Genomic DNA, 25,522 nt, shown 5'->3' with positions numbered 1-25,522 from the left:
ATCTGTAAACAAAGCTAAAAAACACAATAAATCTCATTACTGACCATTCTAGGATATTCACGACATAAAATATAGTGCACTCAGATTAAAATGCACAACACCGGTGTCATCTGCTACACCCCCTGACCAACTTAGCTAGCCCTACAAAAGTACAGAGAGACAGTATTCAAGTCCAGAAATGATTTGGGGGGTGTGGGGGGGCATACAAAAAAGGAAGAGAATGCTCTTCTCTACATTCACAGTTGCTGCTTAATTGTAAATGTTGGCCAATACTGCCTACAATATGGCAGATGTGGCCAAAGCCAAAAAGAAGGCAGACCTGCAGTACCTCCCTCACTGACCTGAGAATAATTCCCAATGCTTGGCGAAGCCTCAAAAGAGAAAGGCAACACTTGGAGTGAACTTGTCACAGTCCCAGACAGCACAAAGGCTCAGCTCAAGGACAAGCTGGTTCATTCAGTGATGCTCCGACACCTGGAAAATGGTTTTGGAGGTAAAATCCAAGGACAGTGAACGAGCTCACCCTTTATATAGATGAACAAAAATACTCAGCTAGTAATGATAGTTACCTCTGGATGATAGCATTACAAGCACTTTGGTTTTTTTGGTTGATTTTTTCCTACAATTTTTAATTTAAATAATTAAAGTGGACAACACTCGTTGCTTTAAAAAGGCAAATGGTCAATTTCTTAGAAGTTCATAGTGAGAATACCCTAGTTCCTCAAGGGGGCACTCAGCAAGTCTTGTCACATTGCTTAGAGTTAACCCACCCCAGCTTCCATGACCAAAGACTACTAACTGTCATCTAATCTCAGCATGTCTTCTGCCCCAGAAGAGCCCTTGTCCCACAGAAAGTCTGTGTCCATCACCTCACCACTGATCACCCCCACTGGTCCTTCCTGTTTGCACCAGGCAACACCTTTCAAGTCAAACACCTCATGCTCAGAAGCTTCCCCAGATATACTTTTTAACATGTAAATCAATAATACTTTAACACTCTCAATAACTAAAAGCTAGTTCAATTGTAATCAATGAGAGTCTCATGTCCAGGGAATGTGGGCACGTAATCTTTCCCTTACTGAACAAATAAGGAGAAGAAAGGTCCTACACTGCAGTAAGCACAGTGCAGATCCATATAGAACACTATACTCAGTTCTGAACCCTACTCTCAGAGACTCAGAAACCACGCCCCCAGCAGGAAACAAGCTGTGAGGGACAGAGGAGGGAAACTTGAGTGACCTGGAAAAGTGCATCTCAGATAAACAGTGTACCCCCTCTATGAGCTCTCTTCACATATTGGGAGGCTCTGTATATGTGAAGGAGGTAGGCGTCTGCTCAAGAGAGCAGAACCAAATAGGATTTATGGAAGTCAAAATGGATAGGAGGTTAAAAGATCACCTTGTCCAAGGAGGCACACAATGTTCTTCTCACGTTCCAGCTGCAAACAATTGGCTGTGACTACCTAGAGCACTGTGTAAGAAGGATTCTGAGGCTTAATCTAGGCTCAGTGGGAAGAGGGTATCTTTCAGAGAGTCCCTCCTGCTGTGGAAAGAAGGAGGCATGGTAACCCAAGTATCATGGATTTCCCACCATTGATCCTTGATCATTGGATTGGATTTTTCAGAGGCCGTAGAGTTACTGCAAGGGGTAAACAAATCCATGCATGTATTCATGAATTTTTGGCAAGTTGAACAATGAATCTTACACTGTGTGTGTACCATATTTTTTTTGGATGTATATATGGGTTGTTTGATTTAAAAAATGAATTAGGCCTTCCCTGGTGGTGCAGTGGTTGAGAGTCTGCCTGCCGATGCAGGGGACGCGGGTTCGTGCCCGGTCCGGGAAGATCCCACATGCCGCGGAGCGGCTGGGCCCGTGAGCCATGGCCGCTGAGCCTGCGCGTCCGGAGCCTGTGCTCCGCAACGGGACAGGCCACAACGGTGAGAGGCCCGCGTACTGCAAAAAAAAAAAAAAAAAAAAAAAAAAAAAAAAAAAAAAAAACGAATTAGAGGGACCTCCCTGGTGGCGCAGTGGTTAAGAATCCGCCTGCCAATGCAGGGGACACGGGTTCGTTCCCTGATCCGGGAAGATCCCACATGCCACAGAGCAACTAAGTCTGTGCGCCACAACTACTGAGCCCACGTGCCACAACTACTGAAGCCCACATGCCTAGAACCAACACTCAGCAACAAGAGAAGCCACTGCAATAAGAAGCACGCATACTGCAATGAAGGGTAGCCCCCGTTCGCCGTAACTAGACAAAGCCCACGTAATAGCAGCAAAGACCCAATGCAGCCATAAATAAATAAAAATAAATAAATAAATAAATAAAACTATTTAGAGTTATTGAGTCTCATTTTCTAAAGGTATGGAACCATGAATCTAGTTCATACACCAAGGTCTTCTAGCTGTAGAAAAACCTGCAAGACTGAAAAATAACTGCTTCCCCAAAAGACAACACAACATTTTAAAAATTAATTTCCATGAGAGAAAAATAAAGCCAGGGGAAATTAAGAGTTTAAAAAACTAATATGAAGTCAGTGGTAAAATTAAAACCATAAAATACACTATAAGGGGGCTTCCCTGGTGGCACAGTGGTTGAGAGTCCGCCTGGCGATGCAGGGGACGGGGCGTAGGTTCGTGCCCCGGTCCGGGAAGATCCCACATGCCGCAGAGCGGCTGGGCCCGTGAGCCATGGCCGCTGAGCCTGCGCGTCTGGAGCCTGTGCTCCGCAACGGGAGAGGCCACAACAGTGAGAGGCCCGCGTACCGCAAAAAAAAAAAAAAAAACCACTGTAAGGTAGAGGTGACCCTGAAGCTCAGTAACAGACAACACCAAGCTGCATCCAGTAGAAAGTAAGGTTCTATCGTGTACTACAAAGCTCGGTCTCTAGAAGCAGAGGGAAGCATATGAGCAAAGGTTCTTATTAAACAAGCATTAATTAATATCAAGTCAGAATAAAATTTCTAGCATACAGAAATAAAGCTGTGTCTGATCAAAGACTTGCCAATGTTTAATTAAGCAGGAAAGAAACATGATTAAGTCATGTCTTATGGAAAAGAAGTCATGAAGAGTATTTAAAATCAGAAATATTTGTTCAGCTGGGCCACTTCAAGTAGTGTTCAACAATACTGGAATACTGGAAGCGCACAGAACATGCTCAGAGCTGATGGGCATCAAATTTGCTGAGAAAGGAGAACATGGAGGTAATAATGGGTGTAAACTTAGTAGGACTTAGCATTAATCCATCCTAATGAGGCTGGCATCTGGGGACACAGCCCACTCAGTAACAGCCATAGGGAGCATCACTCAATGATGCTTTCGACTTCCCTGTGACTCATTTCTTCAACACAAGGTCTGATGTTTTTCTTTGAAAAAGAAAAAAATAAGAAACGGAATTTTACCCAAAATAGAAAGCTGGGGGCTTCCCTGGTGGCGCAGTGGTTAAGAATCGGCCTGGCAATGCAGGGGACAAGTGTTCCAGCCCTGGTCCAGGAAGATCCCACATGCCGCGGAGCAACTAAGCCCGTGTGCCACAACTACTGAGCCTGGGCTCTAGAGCCCACGAGCCACAACTACTGAAGCCCGCGGGCCACAACTACTGAAGCCCGTGTGCCTAGAGTCCGTGCTCTGCAACAAGAGAAGCCACCGCAATGAGAAGCCTGCGCACCGCAACGAAGAGTAGCCCCCGCTCTCCACAACTAGAGAAAGCCCGCACGCAGCAACAAAGACCCAACGCAGTCAAAAATAAATTTAAAAAAATTTTTAAGTTATATTAAAAAAAAAACTAGAAAACTGTATTTTAAGGTAAAATACTATTAGAAAAACTAACCAAAAACACTTGAACTACTTATAACATAAAACAAGTAGCCAAAGCAAGATAAAATACCAGATTTCTCTCTAAAACACAACTTGTTCCCTGCTAGCAAAGAGCCCAACATAGCTTGGAGGAAGATTTCAATTTGCTCCTCCCCCCCACCCCACAATCAAAAAACACAACAAACAACACAACACCAATTTTTTTTTTGAAGACTTCAGTGACTGATTTCTCCTTCAGCAAACTCAATGACCTGAGACAAAACACTTATATCCTATTTTCTTCTACCTACCCTCTCCATCCCTCCCAATACCCCACCCCCCATAAAATCCAGCAAACTATTAAAAAAATTTTAAAATATATTATAGAGTTGAAAAAGTTTCTAACCAAGAGATGTGTGTGAACACTGACCATTCATCTATACCAGGCTCTATTCTGTGTCTTTGATGACAACACGGGAGAAGATACAGCCCCTGGCCCCTAAGTTTTAGAGTCCGACGGGAGAATAGAAACAAGTCAGAAGGCAATTAAAATATCAAGTGCTGAGTGGTGCTATAGTGCTAAGTATAAGAGAAATATAGGGGACACACCTAATCCAGTTATGGTAGAAAAATATAAGGCTTTGTGAAAGAAATGACATCTAAGTTAAAGGCTAATAATGGGAATTAAGAAAAACAGAAAGAACCAAATGGATTATAGGCAGAGAAAACATGTATGCAAAAGCCCTGAAACTAAGAGAGTGATGGGGTTGAGGAAAAGTAAAGTTAACTTCACTATAGCAGAGACAAAGGATGAAAATTTCAGCCAAAGGGCAAAATCCATTGAAGAAGTTTATTAATTCATAATAAACTAAGGGGCGAGACACCTGTGTTATCTGCTGGTTCTCATGGTGAACCTGAAAGGACCATACTGTTAACCTCTTTTCCACAGATGGGAAAAAGGCTCCGTATGGCTGAGTCACCTTCGCACAAAGCCCCCTGTCTTCCTATCCATCATTCTGGGACTTGATGTTCAGACACAGAAGCCCCATCACCTCTTCCTTATATTCTATGAAAACATATCTTCAAATTTATGTGGAGAATAAGCAAAGCACTGGAAACCTTTAGTGAAAATGCATGCAGCAGATCCAGCCCTAGCACATAGCAGGGACGCAAATAAGTCCACTAAAGGCTATAACAAGAGAAGCAGAGGCAAGGAGGGCTAGGCTCTGCAGCTCAGGGAAGAGAGATAAAAATGACCCTAGGTTGGACTTCCCTGGTGGCGCAGTGGTTGAGAGTCCGCCTGCCGATGCAGGGGACACGGGTTTGTGCCCCGATCCGGGAGGATCCCACATGCCACGGAGCGGCTGGGCCCGTGAGCCGTGGACGCTGAGCCTGCGCGTCTGGAGCCTGTGCTCCACAACGGGAGAGGCCACAGCAGTGAGAGGCCCGCATACCGCAAAAAAAAAAAAAAAAAAAAAAATGACCCCAGGTCCACAGTTTTGTGGGCTGGACAAGGTCAAGCCTGAGCTGGGGCACGCACCAGTATCACCTTGAATCTGATGTTGGACTGCAGCTATCTTTTCTGTTATGTACGAAAACGCACTAGTTATTCACCAACATGTACCTCCTTCTTCCTCATTTTCTGACAGGAATGGCACATCTGCTGTGCAAAATGACAAGCTGTACTCTGAACAGAAATCTCGCTAGGTTTTGAAGAGCTTAATCTTCATGTGTTTCCCTGTGATTACAGTCCCCACTCTTGAAATCATGGCCCTACCATTTATTTGACATTTGAGAGCTGACCGCAGTGTGGTCCTATTATGGCAGTCTGAATAATGGTTCCAAATATGTCTACTTCCTAATCCCTGAAACCTGTGAATGTTACCTCACATGACAAAAGAGACTCTGCAGATGTGATTAAATTAAGGATCTTGAGCTAGGGAGGTTATCCCCCATTATCCAAGTGGGCCGGATGTTATCACAAGGGTCCTTATAAAAGGGGCACTAGAGGAATCAAAGTCAGAGAGCAAGCCATGTGACAACACAAGCAGAGACTGGAGTGATGCACTTGGAACCTGGAGGAGAGGCTACAAGCCAGGAGATACAGGCAGCCTCTAAAGACTGGAAAAGGCAAGCAAATGAATTCTCTTCCACACCTCCAGAAGGTACCAGCCCTGCCAACACCTTGACCTCTGAGACTGATTTCAGACTCCTGGCTTCTTGAACTGTAAGAAAGTAAAATTCTCTTGTTTTAAGCCACCAAGTTTGTGGTAATTTCTTACAGCAGCAATAGGAAACTAATATACCTACATTTATGTGAGCATGTAAAACAAATTTTCTGTGCCAGCAATCCCCCCTGAATTGCTTTAAAATAGTCCAAAAAAACAACAAAATTAGGGGATATCGATAAAACAAGAATAGAATACTGATAATCTTTCCATCTGGGTACATGGGGGTTCATTATACTATTTTCTCTATATGTGTACATTTGGAAACTTTCAAACTACAGAATTTTAAAAGTCACTTTAAAATTCCTAAGGAAGAAGACATACAGATGGCCAAAAAGCACATGAAAAGATGCTCAACATGATTAATTATTAGAGTAATACTAATCAAAGCTACAATGAGGGGCTTCCCTGGTGGCGCAGTGGTTAAGAGTCCGCCTGCCGATGCAGGGGACACGGCTTCGTGCCCCGGTCCAGGAGGATCCCACATGCCGCGGAGTGGCTGGGCCCGTGAGCCATGGCCGCTGAGGCTGTGCGTCTGGAGCCTGTGCTCCGCAACAGGAGAGGCCACAACAGTGAGAGGCCGGCGTACAAAAAAAAAAAAAAAGAAGATGTGATACATATATACAATGGAATATTAGCCATAAAAAAGAATGAAATACTGCTATTTGCAGCAACATGGATGGACCTAGAGATTACCATACTAAGTGAGGTAAGTCAGAGAAAGAGATATATATGATATCACTTATATGTGGAATCTAAAATAAAATGATACAAATGAACTTATCTACAAAACAGAAACAGACTTCGAAAACAAATGTCGGGGGAGGGATAAATTAGGAGTTTGGGATTAACATATACACACTACTATATATAAAATAATCAACAAGGACCTACTGTATAGCACAGGGAACTGTGTTCAATATTCTGTAATAACCTATATGGGAAAAGAATCTGAAAAAGAATGGGCATATGTATATGTATAACTGAATCACTTAGCTGTACACCTGAAACTAACACAACACTGTAAATCAACTACACTCCAATATAAAATAAAAGTTAAACTGAAAAAATTCAGCTATAAAATAAATTTCCTAAGGAAGATACCACATGTCAACACCTTCCCCAACATCTTTGTCATCTCAGGATGCTGTAACAAATACCAAAGACTGGATGGCTTAGACAACAGAAATTTATTTCTCACAGTTCTAGAGGCTGGAAGTTTAAGATCAGGGTGTCAGCCTGGTTGAGTTCTTGGTGAGGGCCCTCTTCCTGATTTATAGACAGTCACCTTCTTGCTATATTCTCACACAGCAGAGAGAAAGCATCTCTTGTGTCTCTTCTTATAAGGGCACTAATCCCATTCATAGGGCTCTACTCTCATGACCTAATTATCTCCCAAAGGCTCCACCTCCTAATACCATCACACTGGGGATGAGGGCTTCAACATATAAGTTCTGGGGAGACAAACATTCAGTCCACAGCACCCACTAAGGCCAGATGAACAAGTCTTCCCCCCAACGTCGGAACAAATTGTTATTTCTTTAGTTAAACACCTTATCAGATTACTGACTGGTGGTTATGGAACACGTGACAAAAAGTATGCACCTTTAAACATGTTCTCAGTGTGCATGAGAGGCACACGGGAACTGAGCAACTGAAAGAGCATTCATGTCTCCTGTATCCCATCTCTCTAGGATGGAGGATCATGGAATAAGACAATGTTCAAAACTTCTCCACCCGAATTATATTGCTTTTTTGGCTGATCATATATAGGTAAATCTATCTAAGATGATGAACACATCTCAACTCTGTAGAAGTCAAAAAACAAAATGTATCTGAGCTATATCTGAACAGGTGGTTTTGGTCTCAGAGAGCCTCAGCTGACTGTGTCCTGCTCCTCAGGACACACACCTTGAGAGCTGGTGCTGTCAACAGAGCTTTCCCAAAGCATACCACCACCTCTGCCACACAGCTATCACAACCACAGGGGGCTGTTCCAACTAGGCTGACCCAGCCTTACAAAGCAAGATAGACAACAGAATCATGTCCTTCCACCAAACTGCATTTGCTACATGCACCAAAAATTTTAAGAGACACCTCAAGGCCCAAGCATTTCCAGTTCACTCGAGAACAACTTCAAAAGCCACCTCGTGACTCTGTGCCTGGGTCCACCCCATAGGCACTTACACAAACACAGGCCAAAGCCAATGGTATGCATCACAGCAGAAGGACCGCGGAGGCAGCTGGAGAAGGGAAGGTATTCAGGATGCTATCAAAACTCAGATTTTTAACTCACACTGGAAGGACGGTCCCTACAAAAATCAGACAACTGTTCTGCTGTTCCAGAGTAACCCAAAAGTAGGAAGAACAAGCTGGTCACATTTAAGATTCAGTCACTGTGCCAAAAGCATCCAATCTCTCAGGCAGTACTTTCAGTCTCGCAACAGATTCTCAGGGGAAGCAGGTGCAGGCCCCCTGCTGAGGGTGCTCTGCCATCAGCATCACCAATGTGAACTGCTTGTGGCATTTCATGATCCAGGACCCTTCTTGGCTTGTTACAAGAATTATTTTCAATCACTAAGACTCTTCACGGTATGAAAAACATCGCAGGAAGTCTTCTGCAATTCAGGTTGGAAAAGTCACTGCTTCTCTGTGGAAGTGCATGGAGAAGACACAGTGGATTTTAAGTATATAAAGCTAATGAGAAATCAAAACCAGTTTGAAATATGCCTGTTAAACTACACCACAAATTTCTGTCATGGAATAAAAAAGCATCCCTGATAGTGAAGGCAGTTAAGTTCACTTCCATCATTAAACAAGAGTTTTTGTAAAAAGTAATATTTATGGACAACAAAGGAGGTGTTGGGAATAAAACATTTGAGCATTTGGCGAGGGAGAATGCAACTATAATCTTCCAAGATGGACTTCCCTGGTGGTTAAGAATCCACCTGCCAATGCAGGGGACACAGGTTGGATCCCTAGTCTGGGAAGATCACACATGCCTCGGAGCAACTAAGCCCGTGTGCCACAACTACTGAGCCTGTGCTCTAGAGTCCTCGAGCCACAACTACTGAAGCCCACGTGCCACAACTACTGAAGCCTGTGCGCCTAGAGCCCGTGCTCTAGCCCAAAATTTTAAAAAATAATAACATAAATTTATTTTTTTTTAAATCTTCCAAAAGGAAGAATTTTTCAGATACATACATTCACTTTGGGTGACTTCAGGGAAAGAAAGACTGAGATAAAGAGACCATACCGTGGCAAGGTAGGTTCAGAAGTAGAGATTAAACATTTAGAAATTTTTATGGGAAATTCCCTGACAGTCCAGTGGTTAGGACTCAGGACTCGGTGCTTTCACTGCCGAGGGCACAGGTTCAATCCCTGGTCAGGGAACTAAGATCCCACAAGCTGCACGGTGCGGGGGGAGACAGACAGACAGAGAGAGAGAGGGAGGGAGGGAGGGAGGGAGGAAAGGAGGGAGGGAGGGAGGGAAAAGAAAGAGAAAGAAAGAAAGGAAGGAAGGAAGGAAGAAAGGAAGGAAGAAACAAAAGAAAAGAAAGAGAGAGAAAGGGAGAAAGAGAAAGAGAAAAAGAAAGAAAGAAAGGAAGAAAGAAGGAGGGGAGGAAGGGGGGAGAGAGAAAAAGAGAGGGAGGGAGGAAGAAAGAAAGAGAGAAAAGAGAGAGAGAGAGAGAGAAAGGAAGAAAGAAATTTTTATGGCAGATTGCCAGGAATTTTATGTCTGCTAAATCTAAGAATAAAGACCAGGACTTGTGGTTTTTGTTTTTTTTTTTTTGCGGTATGCGGGCCTCTCACTGTTGTGGCCTCTCCCGTTGTGGAGCACAGGCTCCGGACGCACAGGCTCAGCGGCCATGGCTCACGGGCCCAGCCGCTCCGCGGCATATGGGATCCTCCCAGACCGGGGCACGAACCCGTATCCCCTGCATCGGCAGGCGGACTCTCAACCACTTGCGCCACCAGGGAGGCCCAGGACTTGTGTTTTTGACTGACTTTAAAATTTCATTTTTCTAACAAATTCTGCATTTTATAAAATGTCAGTGATTGATTAGAAATTAAAAAACCTCATCCTTGGGACTTCTCTGGCAGTCCAGTGGTTAAGACTCCACACTCCCAATGCAGGGGACCTGTGCTCGATCCCTGGTCGGGGAACTAAGATCCCACATACCACACAGTGTGGCCAAAATACAAAACAAAACAATAAAACAAACAAACAAAAAACTCATCCTTCCATGAAGCTGGGGAAGGAATGACCTAGAGCAATAATTCTCAATAGAGAAAACCTGACCACTTCGGGGGTGGTTTTAGAAAACTGTGGGTCCTTTGGGGTGGGGGAAGAGGGCCTCACGAACACTGGACAGGCAGAGACCAGTTATGTCACACATCCTGATTTGTGCAGGACAGCCTCACACAGCGGAGACACCCCAGCCCTGCACAGCTCTACAAGGTCCTTGACATTCATATACATAAAAAGCCCATTTTTTCTGAGCATATACCCTTAGTATTTATTGCTGTTTTAATATATACTCTATCTTCCAAACCTGCAACCACCATGTAAATCAATATACAATTATATTTTGACCTGCTTATCACCACTATAGAAAACCGCTTAACTGAGAGCAACACAACGTTGAGTCACCCATGTCATACCTGTATATTATTAGCACCAGTATTGGTCTGCTGAGGATTATTCTATAATAATACAAGTACTGTACAAGTACTTGATTATTTTACTATGCCTCAAGCTCTAGTCATGCCCAAGTGTTTATGTACTGAAAAATTATTTTGTATAAACTAATTCCCTTTTATTTCTTCTTTCTGGTATCTCTAGGACATTATACTGATTTTTAAATTTAAATTTTAAATATTTAAATACATATATAATTATATTTTCTGTGAATTTCACTTCAGGACTGTAATTGGGACACTAGAAAATGTTTGTTAAAAAGAGGGTGCAGGGCTTCCCTGGTGACGCAGCGGTTGAGAGTCCGCCTGCCGATGCAGGGGACACGGGTTCATGCCCCAGTCCGGGAAGATCCCACATGCTGCGGACCGGCTGGGCCCGTGACCCATGGCCACTGAGCCTGCACGTCCGGAGCCTGTGCTCCACAACGGGAGAGGCCACAACAGTGAGAGGCCTGCGTACTGCAAAAAAAAAGAGGGTGCAGGTGGGCTTCCCTGGTGGCGCAGTGGTTGAGAGTCTGCCTGCCGATGCAGGGGACGCGGGTTCGTGCCCCGGTCCGGGAGAATCCCACATGCCGCGGAGCGACTGGGCTCGTGAGCCATGGCCGCTGAGCCTGTGCGTCCGGAGCCTGTGCCCCGCAATGGGAGAGGCCACAACAGTGAGAGGCCCACGTACAGCAAAAAAAAAAAAAAAAAAAAAGAGGGTGCAGGGGAATTCCCTGGTGTTCCAGTGGTTAAGACTCAGGCTTTCACTGCCGTCAACCCAGTTTCAATCCCTGATCGGGGAACTAAGATCCCACAGGCCGTACGGTGCAGCCAAAAAAAAATAAAATAAAATAAGCAATAAAAGCAAGCAAGCAAACAACAAAAAAAGAGGGTGCAGGTCTGAGAGTTGAAAATGCAAGTCTATTTGTTTAAATATCTCAGTGTTCATTATAGGTCAAACATAGTAAGAAATTATAGTATATCTAAATAAAAACATACTGATGAAGTTAGTGTTCCAAGTCATCAATAGACTTGCAGGGGAAGTGAGAGGTCACATTCTTATTTTTACATATGAGATGACAGAACTACTGCAGTTTAAAAAGGGGGCTCTAGGGTCAGGTTGCCAGGTCTGAATCCCACTCGTCCAATGTTAGCTGTAAAACCTAGGCAAGTCTCTCCATTTCTCAGCTACCTCCCCTCCACCCACTAAAGTCAGGATAGCACTATTTCCTTTCGATATCTAGGGTTGGCTGGATGAACCAAATGAGACTCCTTCTGAAGAGTTTAGCATCCTGCCCTGCCCATGGTCAGAACTCCCGATGTGTACGCTATTAAGCTGATCTAAAACTTAAAGGCAGAGTAGTAAAGAAAAGAGGGGAATAAGAGCTAGGAATGTAAGTGTGAGCCTAAAAATGAGTGAAGATGGACAAATCAAATATAGGATTTGTGAAAAAGAAAAATGACTGAAATATCAATTCACTACCATCAATCCAACTAAGCTAATTAAACGATTTTAATTCTTTTTATACATACTTGTACATGGAGGAAGAGTGACACATTAGACCAAGAAAGAATCTATCAAGATGAACACCGATCTCTATTTGGGTTATGGTCATGTTCTGAAAAGCATCATATGACTTCATCAGTTCAACTAATACTTACTGAGCACCTCCTTTTTGTGTGTAAGAACCAACAACTGAGGAATCCTGAGAAGATGTCAGTGCATGTATACTACACATCTAGGGAAGACCACAGAAAATTACAGCCTTTCTCATCCCCGCATGAGAATAACTCTAAATAGTAAGACTGTATTTTTGGGTAAGACCAAGTAGGCCATTCAGCAATACAAAAATACAAAAGGGAAAACAAATACCTAGAGTACTGAGGCAACCCTGCCTCTCTGGTTGCTGATGCTAAAATTAGAAACAGGATTAAGAGTGCCCTGTCATTCCCAGCTGGTTTACTGTTCTAAACCCCCTTCCTGGGGACTTCTCCCTCCTGCACGTTAACCCTGAATATTTTGTTCATTAATGTTAGAGGTGGGAAGCAGTAGGAAAAGAGCAAAAAGTGAAGGCTTTTATAAATTTAAATGTGAAATTATCTCTCTTTTAGCATTACACACACATCTCCAGTACTGGATCACATGGACAGCTTAAATACAAGCTTCTTTTGGTAAATGATAGCTAAGTGCCTGCTCAGCCTTAATTCAACCAAGGGTTACCTATGAGGAAAAAAAAAAAAAAACCTTAAAGCAAGTTACTTAATAGTTACTCTATTCTTGAGAAATAAATGATTCAATATCATTTATTTCTCAAGAGATAATTTCACCTCTTGAAATTTCAAAGTAACAAGAAAACTATAAACTGAGTGGGGATAGTCTACCCTGTTTCTCCCATGGAATGATGATAAAATCTGGACAGAATGTATGACGCAACTATTTGAAGACTCTGAAAAGTATATGAGGGACTTCCCTGGTGGTGTAGTGGTTAAGAATCAGCCTGCCAATGCAGGGGACACGGGTTCCAGCCCCAGTCCAGGAAGATCCCACATGGCGTGGAGCGGCTGGGCCCGTGAGCCATGGCTGCTGAGCCTGCACGTCCGGAGCCTGTGCTCCGCAACAGGAGAGGCCACAGCAGTGAGAGGCCCGCGTGCCGCAAAAAAAAAAAAACTTGGAAATTGTTACTGAGTACAGACAGAACTCGAGAAGTCCTGTAGCTCTGGCGTGAAGAGCAGGAAAGGGGAAGAACTATGGTTCCAAGGGGGTGGGTTGAATCCTATTGCTTTTTTGCCCCTGTCCTTCCTGCCACTTAGCCCCAGACATGAATGCAGTCATGAGAAGTACACAACCAAGCAGGGTAACTAAGGCCCTATCTTTTCTGGCTGAAGAACCAGAAAGAGAAGCCCTTGGGAACCAAAGTACTAATCAGATCATGCAAAGAGAGGAGCTCAGGAAAGCAACTGCATGAAGTTGTTTAGGAAATCCTGGATTTAGCTCCAATATGCACATGCTTGCATCAGAAAACAAACAGCATACCCAAGACTTTGAGAGCAGAACCATGGGAGAGATCATCACCCAGATCCCAAACTGGCCACCACTGAGCACTACTACACACATGAGACAGATCCAAAGAGTACTTCAAAGGCTTCAAAAATGAAGTGAAATTGGAACCATAATCCATAGAAGGCCGGCTGCGACATGCAGCCTGAAACCAATTGGCTCAAATTGTATTCTAAAATGAAATTATCAACATTCTCCATAGAATTTGAACCAAGATCCAGAGTCTCATAATATTATATTCAAAATGTTCAAGGTACAACCCAAAATTAGTTATATAAAGAGCTAGGAAAATCTCAACTCATAGGGGATAAGGCAATCAACAAATGCAAATGCCAAGAATGACACAGATGTTGGAATTATCTGACAGACTTTAAAGAAACTATTATAAAGATGTTCCACAAAGGGTGAGCACTCTTGAAAAGAACAGAAAGAAAATGTCCAAGAAACAGTAGGTATAAAAGAAGTAAAAATTTAGAACCAAAACACAATAACCCTAAATAAACTCACTGGATGAACAAAATAGCAGACTGGAAACAACAAAGGAAATTGTCACTGCTCACGAAGACGGATCAATAGCAATTATTCAATCTAAACAACTGAGAGAAAAAATGCACAGAGGCTCGAAGCCCTGTGGGAAAATACCAAAAGCCTAATTTACATTATCGGTATCTCAGAAAGACAGGAAAAAGGAAAAATATTTGCTGACAATATCTTTAAATAAATGGTTACTGAAGTGCTCACTTCAGCAGCACATACACTAAAAATTGGAACAATACAGACAAGATTAGCATGGCCCCTGCTCAACGATGACACACAAATCCATGAAGCGTTCCATATTTCTTAAAGACCTAAATGTAAGGCCAGATACTTATAAAACTCTTAGAGGAAAACATAGGCAGAACACTCTATGACAAAAATCACAGCAAGATCCTTTTTGACCCACCTCCTAGAGAAATGGAAATAAAAACAAAAAGAAACAAATGGGACCTAATGAAACTTCAAAGCTTTTGCACAGCAAAGGAAACCATAAACAAGACGAAAAGACAACCCTCAGAATGGGAGAAAATATTTGCAAACGAAGCAACTGACAAAGGATTAATCTCCAAAATATACAAGCAGCTCATGCAGCTCAGTATCAAAAAAACAAACAACCCAATCCAAAAATGGGCAGAAGACCTAAATAGACATTTCTCCAAAGAAGATATACAGATTGCCAAAAAAACACATGAAAGGATGCTCAACATCACTGATCATCAGAGAAATGCAAATCAAAACTACAATGAGCTATCACCTCACACCAGTCAGAATGGCCATCATCAAAAAATCTACAAACAATAAATGCTGGAGACGGTGTGGAGAAAAGGGAACCCTCCTGCACTGTTGGTGGGAATGTAAAGTGATACAGCCACTATGGAGAACACTATGGAGGTTCCTTAAAAAACTAATATAAAACGACCATATAACCCAGCAATCCCACTATTGGGCATATACCCTGAGAAAACCATAATTCAAAAAAATAGTCATGTACCACAGTGTTCATTGCAGCACTATGTACAATAGCCAGGACATGGAAGCAACCTAAATGTCCATCGACAGATGAATGGATAAAGAAGATGTGGCACATATATACAGTGGAATATTACTCAGCCATAAAAAGAAACAAAATTGAGTTATTTGAAGTGAGGTGGATGGACCCAGAGTCTGTCATACAGAGTGAAGTAAGTCAGAAAGAGAAAAACAAATACCATATGCTAACACATATATATGGAATCTAAAAAAAAAAAAATGGTTCTGATGAACATAAGGTCAGGACAGGAATAAAGTCACAGACGTAGAGAATGGACTTGAGGACATGGGGAGGGGGAAGGGTAAGCTGGGGCGAAGTGAGAGAGTGGCATGGACATATATACACTACCAAATGTAAAATAGATAGCTAGTGGGAAGCAGCCGCATAGCACAGGAGATGACCTCAGTGCTTTGTGACCACCTAGAGGGGTGGAATAGGGAGGGTGGGAAGGAGATGCAAGAGGGAGGCGATATGGGGATCTATGTATACATATAGCTGATTCACTTTGTTATACAGCAGAAACTAACACAACATCGTAAAGCAATTATACATCAGTAAAGATGTTAAATATATATATATATGGTTACTGAAGATTCTCCAAATTTGGCAAACGATATAAACCTATAAATTGAAAAAGTTCAGTGAACCCCTGTGAGATCATAGAAAATACATATATTGGTCTCCCAGCCTCAACCCCTCCTCTTCCTGGCACAGAACTCCTAAAATTCTTGTAATTTCCTAAGTGATAAGAGCACTAGGTGTATCTCCTGTTCTAATGAGGAAACTCTAGGTAGGTTCTTGGATGGCTCCTGGTTGGGAGCTGGTCACCAGAAAGAGCAAGCCATGATCAGAAGCCTGGAATTTTCAGCCCCATGCCCTGTCCTCCAGAGAGGGGAGAGGCGCTGGAAATGGAGTTAGTAATTGATCATGCCTACAAGAAGAAGCCTCCATAAAATCCCAAGAGTAGGGGGTTCACAGAGCTTAGAGGTGGGTGAACACATCCACACAGGGAGGGTGATGTACCGCAACTCCACAGGGACAGAAGCTCCTGCACTCAGGACTCTCCCAGACCTCGCCTTATATATATCTCATCTGGCTGATCATCTGTATTTTTTTATTATATCCTTTAATAAACTGGTAAATGTAAGTAAATGTTGCCCTCAGTTTTGTAAGCCACTCTAGCAAATCAGTCAAACCCAAGGAGTGAGGTCTTTGGAAGCTTCTATCTATAGCTGGTTGGTCAGAAGCACAGGTGATGATAACCCAGGCTTGTGACTGACACATGCAAGGCGAGGGCAGGGTGTAGTCTTCTGGGACTACTGAGACTACAGGCCCTTAACCTGTGGGACCTAACATTATCTCCAGGCAGAAAGTGTTAAAAATTCAGTTAAAATCGTAGGACACCCAGCTGATGTTGCAGAGAATTGCTTGTTGAAGGGAAACATCTCCACACATTGGGTGAGCAGAGTGACAGAAGTGAAGTGTTCTGAGTAGTAAAGGAGACACACAGGAAAAAAAAGACACATAATAGGAAAGAACTGGGTTGCTCCCGACACGGGGAAAACTGGGTTCCTTCCCTTTACAACCTCAAACAAGATAAACCCAAAGAAATCTATCTCCAGACACATCATAAACTAACTGTTGAAAATCAAAGACAAAGAAAAACCTTGAAAGCAGCCAGAGAAAAATAACACATTACTTACAGGAAAGTGGTTTTCAACTGGGGATTATGTTGTCCCCAAGAGGATATTTGACAATGTCTGTTGACATTGTTGATGATCACAACTTGGGGAGGCAGGGAGCTGCTGGTATCTAGTAGGTAGAGACTAAGGATGCTAATAATGAAGCTACAAAACCCAAGTATGTGCTGCCTTTAAGAAACTCGTTCAAACTACAATGTTACAAATAACCTCAAGGTAAAAAAATGATGTAATAAGATATCATGCAAACACTAATGAAAAGAAAGCTGAAGTGGTATTTAATCTCAAAGTAGACTTCAGAGCAAAGAAAGTTATCAGGGATAAAGAAGGACATTACAGCATAGCAACCCTAAGTGTATATAGACCTAACAACAGAGCTCAAAATACATGAAACAAAAACTAACAGAACTGAAAAGAGAAATAGACAAATCTATGATTATACTGAGAGATTTCAATACTCCATGCTCAGGAGTGGATGGAACAAGACACCAAAAATCACCAAGTATACAGAAGAACTGAACAGTATCAACCAGCTGGACAAACACTCTACCCAACATGAAACATTTCCCAAGATATACTGTATCTGTCTAAAACAAAGATATAAAACAGGTGTCAACAGATTTTAAGGACATATAAACATATAAGGTATGTTTACCAACCATAATGGAATTAAACTAGAAGTTAATAACAAAAAGATAACTGGAAAATCTCCAATCATTTGGAAATTTAAACTACATAGTCCAAAAAAAAAAAATCCACAGGTCAAAGAGGAAGTCTCAAGGGAAATTAGAAAATATTTTGAACTGAACAAAAATTTTAAAAATATACCAAGATTTATGGGATTAAGTGCTTTAAAGGGAAATTCATAGCATCATATGTTTACATTAGAAAAAAAAGAAAGGTCTCCAATTAATAACCCAAGCTTCCAACTTAAAAAACTAGCAAAAGGAAGCACAAAATAAACCCAAAACAAGCAGAATAAATAAAATACTGAAGAGCAAAATCAATGAAAAGAAAGAAAGATGGTAAAGAACAATGAAACCAAATGCTGTTTCTTTGGAGGAACATAAATAAATAAATAAAATGGATAAATCTCTGGCCAGACTGACAAAGATGATGAGAGAGAGAGAGAGAGAGAGAGAGAAAGAGAGAAAGAGAGAGAGAAAGAGAGAGAGAGAGAGAGAGAGAGAGATCACAAACTACCAATATCAGGAACAAAGGAGATAACACTATAGACCCCAAGTCAATTAAAGCATAATGAGGGAATACGGCAAGACTTTATGCACCTCTATTCAACACCTTGGATGAAATGAACCAATTTTTCAGAAACTACAAATCACCAAAACTACACAAGATAAAATAGCCAAAAAAGCCCTGTAACTATTTTCAAAGACTGAATTTGAGCTAAAAAAAAAATAAAGTCTTCTGAGGAAGAAACCTCTATGCTCAGGTGGTTTCACTGGCAAATGCTATCAAACATTTAAAGAAATAACCCCAACTCAGCACAACCTCTTCCAGAACACATAAGCAAGCACTTCACAAGACAGTTTGAGGCTGTATTACCCTAATAACAAAGTCAAAGACAACACAAAAAAATAAAACTACAAACAAATATCCCTAATCAAGAGAAATACAGTAAGTTGTCAACCAAAAAGTGAGCAAATTGAATCAAGGAATATGTTCAAAGAATAAACGCCACAGCCAAGTGGAATTTATCACAGGAATGTAAAATTGGTTCAATATTTGAAGAACAATGTAATCCATCGTAGTAACTGCCTAAAACAAATGTATGATCATATCAATTTTTGCAGAAAAAGCATCTGACACAAACCAACATTCACTCATTATAAAGACGGTCAGCAAACTAGGAATATAAAGAATATCCTCAACCACATAAAGGGCATCTACAAAAACCCTACAGCTAACATTTTACTTAAAGGTCAAAGACTGGATGTTTTCTCACAAAGGGTAAGAAAAAGGCAAGGCTGTCTACTCTCATTCAAAGAACTCGGCAGTGTAACAAGACAAGAAAAGGAAACAAAAGGCATATAGATTGGAAAAGAAGTGAAACTATGCCAACTTGCAATGACATGATTGTCTAAGTAGAAAATTTCACACAATCTATTAAGAAAACAAACTTTTAGGGAAATTCCCTGGCGGTCCAGGGGTTAGGACACAGAGCTTTCACTTCCAGGGCCCGGGTTCAATCCCTGCTCAGGGAACTAAAGTCCCAAGCCTTGCAGAGCAGCCAACAAAATATAACAAAACATTTTTTTTTAAACTTTTAGAACTAATTAGTTTAGCATCAATGTAAATATACTTAACACTGCTGAACAATATGCTTTAAAATGGTTAGTATGGTGAATTTTATGTGTACTTTACAGTTTAAAATAAAAAATCATTTATAACAGCAGGCCCCCCAATTTAAATAGATAGGTATGAATTTCACAAAACACATGTAGGACTTGTTGACTTCCAGCAGAATTTTTAGAACCAAAAACTGGTTCTAAAATATACATGGAAAGGCAAATTAACTAGAATAGCTATAACAATTTGAAAAAGAATAAGGTTAGAAGAATAACACCACCCAATTTTAGGACTTACTATTTAAAGCCACAGCTGCCAAGAAAGTATAGTATTGACAAAGGGATAGACATACAAATCAATGGAGCAGAATAGAATCCAGAAATATTCACACAAACATGGCCAAATGATTTGTGACAAAAATGCAAAGGCAATTCTATGGAGAAAGGACAGTCTTTTCAGCACACTGTGTTGGATTAACTAGACATCGATATGCAAAAAAATGTGTCTGCCTAAGCCTCACACATTATACAAAAATTAATACAAAATGCATCATAGGTGTAAATGTAAAACATAAGGCTAGGGACTTCCCTGGTGGTGCAGTGGTTAAGAATCCTCCTGCCAATGCAGGGGACATGGGTTCGAGCCCTGGTCCAGGAAGATCCCACATGCCACGGAGCAACTAAGCCCGTGCGCCACAACTGCTGAGCCTGCGCTCTAGAGCCTGCGAGCCACAACTACTGAGCCCGCATGCCACAACTACTTACTGAAGCCTGCGCGCCTAGAGCCCGTGCTCTGCAACAAGAGAAGCTACCACAATGAGAAGCCTGCACACGACAATGAAGAGTAGCCCCTTCTGGCCGCACCTAGGGAAAGCCCGTATGCAGCAATGATGACCCAACGCAGCCAGCCATACATACATACATACATACATACATACATACATACATACATAAAGATTTTAAAAAAACATAAGGCTATAAAACTTCACAACAGGAGAAAACTTTCATAGGCTAGATTTAAGTATAGAGTTTTTAGACAACACACCAAAAGTACTATACAAAAAGGGGGGGATGGTCGAAGTAAATAAATTGGACTTCATTAAAGTTTAAAACTTTTGTTCTGATAAAGAAAATGATAAAGGAATGGGAAGAATTACTGATTAGGAGAAAATATCTGCAAATCACATAGTTGACTAAGGACTTGTATCCATGTCAGATGAAGAACTCTCAAAACCCAATAATAAGAAAACAACCCAATTAAGTAGCAAAAGAGGTAACCAGACATTTCAAAGAGGATATGCAGAAGATAATTAGTACATGAAAAAATGCTCAACATCATTAGCCATTACAGAAATGTAAATAAAACCAAAATGAGATACCACTACACATCTATTAGAGTAGCTAAAATAAAAAACATCAACAATACCAAATGCTGGTGATGATGCTGACCATCTGGATCACTCAAAAATTACAGGTGGGATATATACACTACCAAACGTAAAATAGATAGCTAGTGGGAAGCAGCCGCATAGCACAGGGAGATCAGCTCGATGCTTTGTGACCACCTAGAGGGGTGGGATAGGGAGGGTGGGAGGGAGGGAGATGCAAGAGGGAAGAGATATGGGAACATATGTATATGTATAACTGATTCACTTTGTTGTAAAACAGAAACTAACACACCATTGTAAAGCAATTATACTCCAATAAAGCTGTTAAAAAAAAATTACTGATGGGAATGTAAAAATGGTACAGCCACATTGGAGATGAGTTTGTCAGTTTGTTATAAAGTTAAACATATTTATCATATGACACACATCAACTCTTTATTTGTTGGCGGGGGCAGCAATAAAACACCCCCAAGGTTACCATGGGTGTGTTTTTTTTGGTGCAATAGGATTATCCTATATCCTGACTGCAATGGCAGAACACAAATATATACATGTTAAAACTCAAAGAAATTTCTACCCCCCAAAAAGTCCATTTTCAAGCATATTTAATTCCATACTTTTTTATAATAAGCTATAAAATAATAAGGAAGACATCAAGAACATGATAGACACCATTGTAAAGCAATTATACTCCAATAAAGATGTTTTAAAAAAAAAGAACATGATAGAGTCATAAAAACAAGACTAACATCTTCCTCACCCTGTAACCCAAGTCTCTATAACATACTGTCCTGTCTGAATCCTGCAGACTCCCTTTTTCTAGGATGAACAAACCAGGGGCCCCCAGTTTATCTGAATGGCATGCCACTTTCAATGGATTTCAATACTCATTTATTTTAAAGGATGTTAAGAGAGATTTCCTATCTAGTAGTTTACCTGTATCTGACAGAGTATTGTAAGCTTTCCTGACCATCAATCTTTTTTTTTTAAAAATAACTTTATTTATCTTTGACTGCATTGGGTCTTCGTTGCTGCGCGTGGTTTTCTCTAGTTGTGGCGAGACAGGGCTACTCTTCACTGCAGTGCACACGCTTCACATTGTAGTGGCTTCTCTTGTTGCAGAGCATGGGCTCTAGGAGTGTGGGCTCAGTAGTTGTGGCTCGCGGCTTCTAGAGCGCAGGCTCAGTAGTTGTGGCACACGGGCTTAGCTGCTCCACGGCATGTGGGATCTTCCCCAACCAGGGCTCGAACCGCTGTCCCCTGCATTGGCAGGCGGATTCTTAACCACTGCACCACCAGGGAAGTCCCTGACCATCAATCTTAAAGCTTCTTCTTTAGAATCAGACTTATTTCCCTCCATTTTCTTCTTGGACTCAGTAACTTATCCCTATTTTGGTTATCAAATGAGCCCTATATTCATCCTTAAAATACACTCAATCTGAGTTTCCAATGAAAGTATTTAAGTTAAATCCCCTTAAAGAGAAGGAAAAGGGTCTCAATGATGAAAACAGAGCTCCCGTGAAGAAGGTAAAAAAACAAAAGTTACCTACAAACCTATCACACCAGTTAGTGTTTTGACTTTTGCCCTTCTGGGTTGTCCTTTTATGTGTGTTCTTAAATGGTTTATATGAGTAAATTAAACATTCTTAATTCTTTCAGTATTTTGAAATAGTTGACTCATTTTCTCCTTAAACTGAAGTTTTCACTCTTGTTTTTGTTTGTTCGTTTGTTTATTTATTTTTTTGGCCATGCCATGTGGCTTGTGGGATCTTAATTCCCTGACCAGGGATTGAACCCAGGACACTGCAGTTAAAGTGCCGAGTCCTAACCACTGGACCGCCAGGGAATTCCCTTCACTATTGTTTAAAGAAGAAACCCTCACTGTGGGGGTGCGGAAGAGAGACATAAATGTCCCATTAAATTATAGGTTAACTCTCACACCTCATTTTGATATCCACTGAGTTTGATCCACTATTGTACACGTCACAGCATTAATAGAACAAAACTCACATTTGATTCAGTTCAGCTGCTCTCTAATAGGCATCACAAGAAGTAAAAACTTCAGTGTGGGACTCAGAGTTTTGTTTTGTTTAAATGTACTTCTGTGCTTTCAAAAACAGGAAGAAAAAAAAAGTTGCGGGAGAGAGAAAAGGGAAGCATGTAGGAGGGCAAGAAGCACCATGCCGTTTCCCCCATACTTTGCCCTATGCATCTCTTCCATTTGGCTATTCCTGACTTGGATCCTTCATAATAAACTGGTAACGAAAGCAAGAGGTAGGAGAAAGAAACGGAGAAAGGGGAGGGAGAGCCCAGAGTACTGTGTGGGACACAAGGGTGATTTTTTTTTTTTTTTGCTGTACGCGGGCCTCTCACTGTTGTGGCCTCTCCCGTTGCGGAGCACAGGCTCCGGACGCGCAGGCTCAGCGGCCATGGCTCACGGGCCCAGCCGCTCCGCGGCATATGGGATCCTCCCAGACCGGGGCACGAACCCGTATCCCCTGCATCGGCAGGCGGACTCTCAACCACTGCGCCACCAGGGAGGCCCACAAGGGTGATTTTTAACCTTATTCCTAAATCATCTTTGATCCCACCAGAGTTTTTTGTTTGTTTTTTGTTTTGGGGTGTTTTTTTTTTTCTTGGCCTCCTTTTTCAACTCATGCTACTTGGTAGTCTACTTGGTTTATGAATGCCTTCTTCTAAATTATCTGAATGCCCTTCTAGAATAAAGTGTACGATTACAATTCAACTTGTTATTCTACCACTTATTCTTTGAAAAGTTTTATGCCAAGTGATGCCAGGCACTGAGGATAAGATAGTCTCCAGTGGCATAAGAAATACATATCTGGTCTTTGTCCCTGGTTCCTGACACAGAGCTCCTAAATCCCACAGAGTTTCCTGAATGACAGGAGTGACAGCAGTGTCTTTTATTCTGGCAAGGCAACTCTCAGTGGGCCCCTAGGTAGCTTCAGGATGAAGGTCTGGTCGTCAGAAAGACTAAGGCATGATTGGAGGTTTGGAACTTACATCCTCACTTCTCCACTTCTGGGAAGAAGAGAGGGGCTGGAGACTGAGTTAATCACTAATGGTCAGTGATTTAACCAATCACACATATGTACGGAAGTCTCCATAGAAACCTAAAAAGACTGGGTTCGGGGCTTCCCTGGTGGCGCAGTGGTTTAGAGTCCGCCTGCCGATGCAGGGGACACAGGTTCATGCCCCGGTCCGGGAAGATCCCACATGCCGTGGAGCGGCTGGGCCCGTGAGCCATGGCCGCTGAGCCTGCGCGTCTGGAGCCTGTGCTCCGCAACGGGAGAGGCCACAACAGAGAGAGGCCCGCGTACTGCAAAAAAAAAAAAAAAAAAGCCTGGGTTTGGAGAGCTTCTGGGCTGGTGAATATGTGGCAATGTGGGGAGAATGGGAAATGTGGAGGGAGCATGGAAGCTCCACGCCCCTTTCCCATACCTTACCCTATGCATCTCTTCCACTTGGCAGTTCCTGAGTTGTGCCCTTTAGAGTAAATTATAGTAGTAGTAGTAAGTAAGGCACTTTTCCTGAGTTCTGTGAGCCATTCTAGTGAATGATCAAAGGGGAGTGGGGGCATTGTGGGACCCTCCATCCAGATTTATAGTCAGCCAGGCACAAGGGTGAGGAGCCTTGGCATCCCACTGCACCTGGCACCTGAAATGAGGGCAGTCCTGTGAGACGGAACCCTTAACCTGTGGCGTCTGACACTAAATCCGATAGTTAGCATCAGAATTGAATTGAATTGTAGGACACCTAATTGTTGTTGGAGGGTCAGAGAAGTGGTATTGGAGAAGACACCATGTATCTGATATCAGAAATGCTGTCAATGAAAATGACAAAGGTTCTCTCTCTTGATGTTCTCAATCAAGCTGACAAGCCTCTTACTTCACACTTAGGTTACCATTTTGCACAGAAAAGAACAAGGGTAAGTATTTTTAAGGCTCTTGAGAGTTTAAAACAAAGATCTAGTGGATCCTGTGCAGAAAAAAGATTTAAAGTTTAAAAATGTTTAAAGTTTTTTAAAAGTCACTTTGTTTGGCTGTTTGGCCATGGAGCACTGGAGTTTGGATAACTATTACATTATCTCCCACCCCCTAGTAGTTAACTTCTTTTCCTCTCAGTCTTTATTCATGGGATCGCACTTATTCCTAATCGCCAATCTAAACAGAAACAGATTGGTGCTTTGTGACTATCTAGATGGGTGGCATGGGGTGGGAGGTCGGTCCAAGAGGGAGGGGATATAGGTATACATACAGCTGATTCACTTCATTATACAGCAGAAACTAACACAACATTGTAAAACAATTTTACTCCAATTAAAAAAAAAAAAGAGGAAGAGACACAGGGATGTGTGCACAGAGGCTAGGTCATGTGAGGACACAGTGAGAAGGCAGTCACCTGAAAGCCAGAGAAAGGCAAGAATCCAATCCTGTTGACACCTTGATCTTGGACTTCCAGACTCCAGAACTGTGAGAGAATAAGCTTCTCTTGTTTAAGTAAAAAAAAAAAAAAAAAAAAAAAGCCAGAAACAGAGATTTACCAATTATTTCTTCTTTAATCTCCCATGACTTCAAGTAAATACTGCTGAAACCAAAAACCTCTTTTTTTATGACCTTTCCTATTTATAACCATAAGTAATCTGTTTGTGGTTGTGGATAGTTTAATGTACTTCAGACAGAAAGGATCAATTGTTTTCATTTGAAGAGTTACAGGACTCATTTGCAGATTATGAAACTGAAAGAGCAATTTCACAACTTGGCACTAACACAG

At 41.8% G+C, this 25,522-nt stretch overlaps 1 protein-coding gene and 1 non-coding gene across 2 annotated transcripts in view; one reads left to right on the top strand and one right to left on the bottom strand.

The window, feature by feature from the left end:
* IGF2BP3 (insulin like growth factor 2 mRNA binding protein 3) overlaps positions 1–25,522 on the bottom strand; it is a 150,638-nt gene that overhangs the window by 66,227 nt on the left and 58,889 nt on the right. The gene's annotated exons all lie outside the window — the stretch shown is intronic.
* LOC132496544 (U6 spliceosomal RNA) lies at positions 14,501–14,608 on the top strand. Its single transcript, XR_009533444.1, has one exon. It is a non-coding gene; the product is annotated as a U6 spliceosomal RNA (small nuclear RNA).

This window comes from Mesoplodon densirostris, chromosome 9, assembly GCF_025265405.1.
Source record: "Mesoplodon densirostris isolate mMesDen1 chromosome 9, mMesDen1 primary haplotype, whole genome shotgun sequence".
Lineage (NCBI taxonomy): Eukaryota > Metazoa > Chordata > Mammalia > Artiodactyla > Ziphiidae > Mesoplodon > Mesoplodon densirostris.
Note: the sequence above shows the minus strand (reverse complement) of the source record. Positions and strands in the feature narration are given on the sequence as shown.